This window comes from Anopheles coluzzii, chromosome 2 (assembly GCF_943734685.1).
Source record: "Anopheles coluzzii chromosome 2, AcolN3, whole genome shotgun sequence".
Lineage (NCBI taxonomy): Eukaryota > Metazoa > Arthropoda > Insecta > Diptera > Culicidae > Anopheles > Anopheles coluzzii.
In genome coordinates this window covers 77141711-77150842 of record NC_064670.1, presented here as the reverse complement: position 1 = coordinate 77150842, position 9132 = coordinate 77141711, and positions in this window count along the sequence as shown.

Here is a 9132-nt window from a genome sequence, read left to right as displayed (position 1 = left end):
AGTTCACCGCCCCAAGAAGCATGCTTTGGAAGAGCAAAACATGCGGGAGCTCGAACAAACCAGAGAAACGTACGGACCGACACGAAAGTTTTACCAAGCGATAGCAGGTCACCGAAACAACGTTGTACCTAAGGTAACCTGCTGTCGCAACAAGGATGGAGATCTGGTCAGTAACCAGCCAGAGGTCCTCTCGCGGTGGGCTCAGTACTTTGATGAATTACTCAACGACCAGCTAAACGAACAGCTAGAAGCGCCACTAGCAGATAGTGTCATGCTACAGCCACCTAGCATAGAAGAAACACGAAAGGCTATCCGTCGGCTGAAAAATAACAAGGCACCCGGAACCGACGGAATTGCAGCTGAACTGGTCAAGAGTGGAGGTGCAAGAGTAAAAAACGAGATTCATCAAATTGTTACTGAGGTGTGGGATAGCAAATCGATGCCTTGTGACTGGAATTTCGGCATCATCTACCCCGTATACAAGAAGGGAGACAGGTTGGACTGCAACACCTACAGGGGTATTACGGTGTTGAATACCGCTTATAAAATATTCTCCCTGATCCTTCAGGATCGCCTTGTCCCGCACGTCGAAGAGATAGTAGGAAACTACCATAGAGGATTCCGAAACGGAAAATCAACCACTGATCAGATCTTCACCATGCGGCAGATCTTGGAGAAGATGGCTGAATACAGAAACGACACATACCATCTCTTCATAGACTTCAAAGCCGCATACGATAGCATAGCCAGGGTAAAACTGTACGACGCCATGAGCTCATTTGGAATCCCGGCCAAACTAATAAAGCTAGTTAGAATGACTATGACCAACGTCACATGCCAGGTGAGGGTGGATGGAAAACTCTCAGGACCTTTTGCTACCACCAAGGGTCTGCGCCAGTTTCACTTCACAAACACATTTTGAACCACCATTCGTAAAGTAGAATAATTTCCCAAACCAGTAGAACTAACAATTTAAATTTTCAAAATCTATCGTAACCAAATTTCAAAACTCCCGTAAAACTAACAAAATAATCTCCAGTAAGGGAGCATAGAGCAAGGTGAACGGAAACCCATTTTACCTGTATCCCGTAGCATAGCCAAAAATATAACGGGACACTTGGTCCATTTTACCTGTAACGTTGAAGCACACACGTCTCCTCACGTAGTTTGTCACTTTTAAGCACTCTTAAAATTCATTCATTTCATTCATTTCATTCAAATCTCGAAAATTCTGAAAAAACTTAAATCTTACATAGAAAGCCTTCTGCGAATATTTTAATATTACCACTAGTTCAGTTCTATCCATGAGCAAATTTATATCAACTTAAATAAAATTTTTTTTCACTCAAATATTTAAACGAATAATTGTTTTAAAACAATCCTTTCTTTAAAATAATTAACTTACAACGCCTTTAGCACAATAGAGCAAATTAAATATTTACAATTTTCAATTCATTGCTCCACAATTTGAGAAGCAAATTTTCCATTACAATCCATTTTATTATACTCCCTTTCAAAATCAAATCTCAATTTATTAATACATCTATACACTTTGTAAAAGTTTTAATATAAATTAATTAAACAAACTCCAATATTTACCAACAAATTTCCAATAACTTTTTATAAATGGTAATACGTCTTCTCCAACCAAAACCCTTTAACAAGTAGAAAATTTAATATTCACGTAGTTATTTTTTCTCCCGGTTTCTTGCACGTATTAATTAGTTTTTTGATTTAAATAGTTTTAATAATAAATAATATTATTTAAATAGTAACAAAATAATTTGAATTGCCATTTAAACACTTGACATTCAACGTTGACACATAATCAAATTGACAGCTCAATATATCTGACACCTAACGTCACTTTGACATCTTAAATTGGTTGACAGTTGTAATTTAAATTCTTTGACAGTTGCAACCGAATAAATAAAAATTATTAAATTTTTTTTTATTAATATTCAACCAATAAAATTAAATTAAAATTGCTTTTGCTCCATTTACGATTTATTACACAATAATTAATTCAATTCTTTTAAAACTTTTACTACACAACGTCATATCCAGTTGACATTTAAATTGTTTGGACAGCTTGTTAAAACCTGACATTTACCGTTATTGACAACAAATAGACTGACAGCTATTTAGCTAAAATTTTAATCTCGGAAAACTCTTTCAATTTATGAAATTCCCCGTTTTCTAAATTTTCATTAAAGTTTACTTTACTCCGCTCTCAATCATTTAAATCGCTTCCTAAGCTTTTTTCTTTTATTTATCAATACCATCTAACCCAGTTAATACTTGCTCCGTTGCAACAATTTGAAAAATAACTTTAATTATCTTATTTGATTATTCCCATGACATTCAATTGCATTCATTAGACATTGACGTAAAACATCACGGTACCATTGACATTCAAATAGATTTGACAGTTTTATCAATAACTTGACTGACAGTGACATCAAACGTCTCATTACATTGACAGCAAAATTAATTGACAATTTGATTACAGCGCGAAATCCATTGACATCTTACGATTTAAACTTGACAATTAATTCATTTTCCCGTTTATATGAAAAAGTTTGACATTTAATTCGTCCCTTTTCTGACAATAATTACTTAATTAATCAATCAATTAACCTACTTGCAAAATTCCTTAGAAAATCAGTAGACAGTCATAATAACCTTCATAGAATTTAACCGTAGAAATTAACCAACAGAAAAATGGTGATGAACACACGCTCCACTTTAGCTCGTAGAAGTAGTTCATCGAAGGCAGTGACGAGTAGATATTCCGTCCGCCGTAGCTCGCTGGGAACGATGTCCCCGTCTAAGGCTTCGGCCACCAGCTTTGGTAGACGGGCATCAACAACCCAGCTGATGGCTTCCAAGGCACCTGCCGTACGAAGAGCTTCTTCGGTAGAGGTGGAGGGAAAATCAAAAAGGGACTCTGCTCTCCCGCAGATTGCGGAAGACAGCCAAGGGGAGGGTTCTAAGGCAGGGCAAATTTATGACAGGAAATTTTTCGCTACTGCATATCCAGCAGAGTCAAATCCCATGGGCCCATTGCAAAAAGCAAAACATGAGCTCATGCTGTTTATCAGGGACACCGTGAAGCACAGGGCTATTTTAGCCAAAACGCCACAATTCTCTAATTGGGAAGAGCGTATTGGCTCAGTTTTAGCCCTGCTGCACAATCTTCCAGCAATTTGGCTAGGAGAGGCGGGGTCAGGAATTGATGTGGGAACGGGAACCGAGGATCTCGTGGTGGAGGACCCGGTGTAGGAGCAAGACTTAGGGCCTTTGGCAGGCCCTAATCAGGAGCCGCAACCGGGATCTTTGCCTTGGAACGAAACTGATGTCACAAAATTTTTTACTGTTTTTGCGGGAATCATGCGGGAGATGTATATCGTAATAGTTAGGGAAAACGATGCCAAGACAGGAGGAAATGGGGAACAGGGACAACAGTTGGTGGGTCAGGAAAGGAAAAAGGGCAAGAAGAAGGGAAAGGGTGGGAAGGAAGAAAATGCTAAAGTGGTTGTGGCAGAGGAACCTTGTGAAGGGGAAAGTTGTTCGACGGACCAGGGATCTGGACCATCAGAGGGGCAAGAGGGTGCGCAAGAATGGACGGTAAAGGGGAAGACCGCCGTGCGCCGGGAGAGACGGAAGAGGAAGAAGCAGCGTGAAGCTGAGCAAGCAGCCAGCCTCGCCGCAAACACGCAAACTTCTGCTCCCCAACCCAAGCAAAAGCCGGCACCTGCTTCTAATCTCAGGGCCGGCCGAATGCCAAACGCCATTGAGCTTGAATCAATTGGGGGATTCAAGCACGCGGACATGATGCCTATCCTTAGAGAAACGGTGAAAAAAGAGGATGTGCAGAGAATTCGCACAAACTTTAAGGGTCATCTACTCCTGGAATTAGCACCAATGTCGCACCAGGAAACGATGACCCTTTGGAGAGAGGTGTCTGCGGCCCTCGATGGCAAAGCAAAATGCCGTCCGCGGACACCCTCAATGCGAGTGAACTGCACTAACATTCCGCCTGGCTCTTCGTCCGAAGAAATTTCTTCGGAAATGAGTGCCGCATTGGGCGTTGAAATTTTCAGCGACCAGATCACGACCGTAAAAATGCATTACGTTACGTTGGTCGCATTTTTCGACTGCCCAGCAATAGCGGTGACAGACCAGGCCCTGGCGAGGCAATACACGGTTGGCTTCAGTAAATGCTGCAGGCTTCGGCTTTTGGAGCGTCGGCGGCAATGCTACCGGTGCTACGAATACGGGCATACTGCTGCCCGTTGCCGCGGCAAGGACCGCAGTAGCAAATGCCACCGTTGCGCAGAAGATAAGCACGAGGGACCGTGCACTAGGGAGCGGAAGTGCTTGGGATGCGAGGGCCCGGATGCAATCGGGCATTCGCTGGGCCAGCGCAGCAGCAGCAGCAGCAAAGCCTACAGTGCAAATATCAGATTGCATCTGCTAGTTGTTATTTGTTATTTGTTATTTATTTATTAAAATTCAACGGACCGCAAGTGGCCCACTTGAAGCGAATTCATTTACATTCATTCATTATAACATAGTCACATTACGGTCATTCATTTGTCACGCTTAGTCTTAAGTAACATAATTAACATGTAAAAGGTCGCACGACACGAATACTATTCAACAATGCGGTGCGCGACATGTCAGGTTGATGACGATCACAAATGACATTAAACTCACGGCACATACGAATAAACGGATCAGAGGAGCCAAAGCGAGTGCGGCGTTCCTCCACGTCAAGTAGCGATCTAGCTCGGAGCGATCTCGGCGGGACATACATGTTGAGCCTCGAAAGAAGCGCGGGCGAGTCGATCCGATTGTCAAGAAGTCCCGCGACAAACAGCCTCTGAGCGTTGCAGTTCCGCTGCTTCAGCGTCTCGATGCCAAGCAACGCACAGCGTCCCTCATAGTCAAGTTGGACACTCCAGGAGCGCAAAGCGAACCGCGTGAATTTGCGCTGGATCGACTCTAAACGAGCTAGGGGACGAGCAGCTGTAGGCCACCATACTACAGAAGCGTATTCTAACACTGGTCGCACCAAAGCACAGTATAGCGTCTTGATGTAAATCGGGTCAGTGATGTCTCGTGCTATTTGTTTTAGTAAGCCGATCAATTGGTTACCCTTAGTGACAACGTGCTCTAGCTGGTCGTGGAAGCTCAACTTTTCGTCAAGGAGCACTCCTAGATCCGTGACACAGCTTTTGCGACCAATGGTAGATCCATTTAACGCATAGTCATACACTAAGGGGCACTGCTTTCTCGCAAACGTAACGACAACACACTTCTCGACGCACAATTCAAGACCATTCAAAGAGCAACATGACTGGAAGGCACTTAGAGTGGCTTGAAGGCGGAGTTGGTCTGACCGGTCGCGGATAGGCAGGAACAGCTTCGCGTCGTCTGCATACAGTAGGTGGCCGTCAGGAGGGAGCAACCGTGTTACGTCATTCAGGAAAATGACAAACAGCAGCGGTCCAAGATTACTCCCCTGCGGCACCCCAGAAGAAGCATCGATACGGCGCGACGTATGGAGTCCCATCTTCACGCAGTATGTGCGACCAGTAAGATAGGAGCGCATCCAGGCCAGCAGCTGCACAGGCAGACCAAGCGTTTCGAGCTTTGCGAGCAGCAAGGCGTGCGGAACGCTATCGAAGGCAGCCTTGATGTCCGTGTAGACTGCGTCGATCTGCGAGCCGGCATCGATGGTCCTGTGGCAGAGGCTAACGAACTCAACCAGGTTGGTGGTGGTTGAACGCTGAGGGACAAATCCATGTTGAGCTGTGCTAATGTAGTTCGAGGCAGCTGCGAGGAGAGGTTCGTACACCAGGAGCTCGAAGACCTTAGCGCAGGCACAAAGCGATGTAATGCCACGGTAATTACATGCATTTGATTTGTCCCCCTTTTTGTGCACTGGAACAAGCCACGAAGTTTTCCAGCAGGCAGGATAGATGCCCGAACGCAGCGAGTCGCGAAAAATCGAGACCAGGATAGGCGCGATGGTGGTGCCACAACGCTTAAGCGTGGAAGCCGGGATCCCGTCAGGCCCTGGAGCAAACGAAGATTTCAGCCTGTCAATCGCTTTCGAGACTGAATACTCATCGATGATCGGCAAGTTTGGGGCCATAGCATCCACCGGTACGTTTGATAATGCGTCGGCTATCTGCCTCTCATCAGTTACAGCTGGAAGGAAGGTGGCGGCAAAGCGCGAGGCAAAAATATCACATACAGCAGACGGATTGTTGCCGTTGCGCCCGTTGTAACTGACGGAGCTAGGAAAACCAGAGGATTTCCGACGATTGTTTGCGAAGTTCCACAGTACACGTGAATTGCCGCGGCAGCGCAAAACCGTACGCCGTACGTGCCCCAGGTAGCGGAACCTGTTATAGCGCCGATAGAGAGAGTGCGCAGTGTTATAGTTGCGCAATGCAGCGGGACACCTACGCAACAAATAATCGCGATACGCGGCAGCTTTAGCCGTTTTGAGCCTGCGCAGCGTTCTGTCACCCCAAGGGGGGCCTCGTTTAGGTCGTTTCACCGGCGTGCATTCATTCAGGGCTTGCAACATGAACCGCTCAAAATCTTTCACAGCGAGGTCAAGAGTGGCGTAATGGGAACAATCGAAAACATTCGCGAACGAGGCGATCATCGGCAGGAGCCTGTTAAAGTCCGTCCGCGCGTAGTCAAGGCGTGATGTTAGCGCAGGAACGGCTGATTCCTCTCGTGGTAGCGGGATGGCCAACTCAAGCGCCGGGTGATAGGTGTCAATTGCTAACAGCGGGGTGAGGCAAAGTTCAAGCGAAAGGCAAACAGAAGCAACAGCATTATTTGCAAACACCAGGTCTAAGACGCGTCCGCTGGTGTTAAGATGACCATTGATCTGGAAGAGTCCGCTATGATGCATCTCGTCCATAAACAGAGCGGAGAGAGCCGATCGCGTACGTGGCTCATAATGCAGAAATGGCAAATCCGGATCATGCTGAGCGGCTGACCAGGAGACGAGAGGTTGGTTGAAGTCTCCTAACAGGAGTAAACCGTCTCCGGGATGCATAGTTGAGCATAATGAGCGAATGCAATTTTCGATTTCACGGAGCGTGGCAGCATTTGCGGCAAGTCTAGGCGGGAGGTATGCAGCAATGATGAATAGTCGGGAATTGCCTAGTTGTATTACAACGCACACTAGCTCAAGCGATGGATGCACCGTTGTGTGCTCCCGTGACGTCAGAGACTGAGAGCACGCAATCAACACACCTCCACCGCGGGAACATGTACTGTTGTCAACACTACGATCGCATCGGTAGACTCGGAAGCTATCGTCAAACAGCAAAGCCGAAGGTAGACTAGGATCGAGCCAGGTTTCCGTAAGCACTATAACATCGAAATTGGATTCCAACACCGACAGGCGAAACTCATCGACCTTCGTGCGCAGTCCCCGCACGTTTTGATAGTAAACAGAGGCAGTGGAACGGGCAGTGCGAAGCGCATTAGCAGCAGGAACATAACAGGTAGGTGTTTGTGCAGACTTAACAGAGGTTCGTCTATTCGTGAAAGAAACGGTCAAGTGTGGTCTGTTGTAAGTTGGTGTTGGAAGTGCGGCGAATTAAAAGCGGGCCGTCAATGAGTGTTGAATTAGGACCATGAGTAGTGTCGTTCAGCGTGTGTTCTCCCAATTGTGGTGATGTTAGTGTTTGAGCCTGTGAAGTTGATGCGTGTGCCGGTGCGTGATAGACAGTGGATGTTGGTGTGCGAGGCATCGATCGGCGATCGATGACAACAGGTGTGCGTGTGAGAGAACGGTGTTTGATGGTGATTGGTGACGATGAGTGTCCATGCTCTCGTTGACGGGATTGTACAAATTCACGTACACCAATACCGACAGGCCAGGACGATGGGGCGAGTGCTGCGTCACGAAGGGCGGCCGGTACTCTCACTTTGAAAGAAAGCCAGTTTACGCTGTCAACACTGACTCCCTTCCTCAGCAAGCAGTATGCTAGGACGTCATCGGTGGCTAAACGGCGTTTCACAGAAGCGACCACTTGCTCCACGGTGACGGCAGTGGACAAGCGAGATAGTCGGATCCATATTCTGTCTGTGGCCGGCTGGGGAAACGCTGCTCGAAGCGGTGACGATAGCGAATCGGTTCCCATGAGTTCTTCCGGTAGCGTAGACGAGGGTGGGATGCCGACTGTAGTGTTAGTGTACGCGCTTGGCGATGACGCTGCAAACATGTTATTTTGACGAATGTTTACGTTTTTGTTGACATCAGGGGACATAGAATCCTCGATGATACGCCGCCGCTTTCTACCCGCAACGGGCCGAGGATCGGTATTGCAAAGCTGAGGTATGGGTGCATTTTGCAGTAGAGTAAATCCACTGCGCACCTCGGCGATAATCGGTTCAATAAGCTTCCCCACAGCCGCAACAGTTGAGGTGAGAGCAGCTTGAAAACCGACCTGAGCCCCGATCTCTTTGACTGATCGGCAGCGCGGATTTTTCAGGATATTGGTGCACCCAGTGCAGCTCCAGTGCAGATCGATGTGAGTCAGGACCGCATCAATCAGCTCGGAAGGCAGCCTGCAACAACCGCGGTGAAAAGTAGCAATGAATAACATTTGACAGATTTATCGGCTTCTATACATCAGAATAGATTCCCAACCAGACCATAGCAAAGAAGGAATATCCGGCTAAATCTCGAAAGCCTAAACAGGACTGAATGACTACGTATGTCGTCACGCCAAAAAGAAGAAGATTGTGCATGTTTGTTTGGAAAATTTTGGTCAAATAATCAATAAACTATGAATGGTGATGTAACCTTCACATAAAAAAGTAATTAGGTTTTACAATTGAATGTATTAATTATTTAATTCTTTCCTTGGAATGCAACTGTGTCCCGCGGTCATTGAATAAACGGTTGCGCTGCAATGAAATTTGCGCGAGCTACCGCAAAATCCAAAGGTAGCTGAGAGCGATCCAAACGTAGCTGAAAACGATCCAAACGTAGCTGACAACGATTCAGACGTAGTTGATTGCTATCCATTCTCATGGATTGCGATCCATAGCAACCGGATAACGATTCAGAGGAAAGTGAGAACA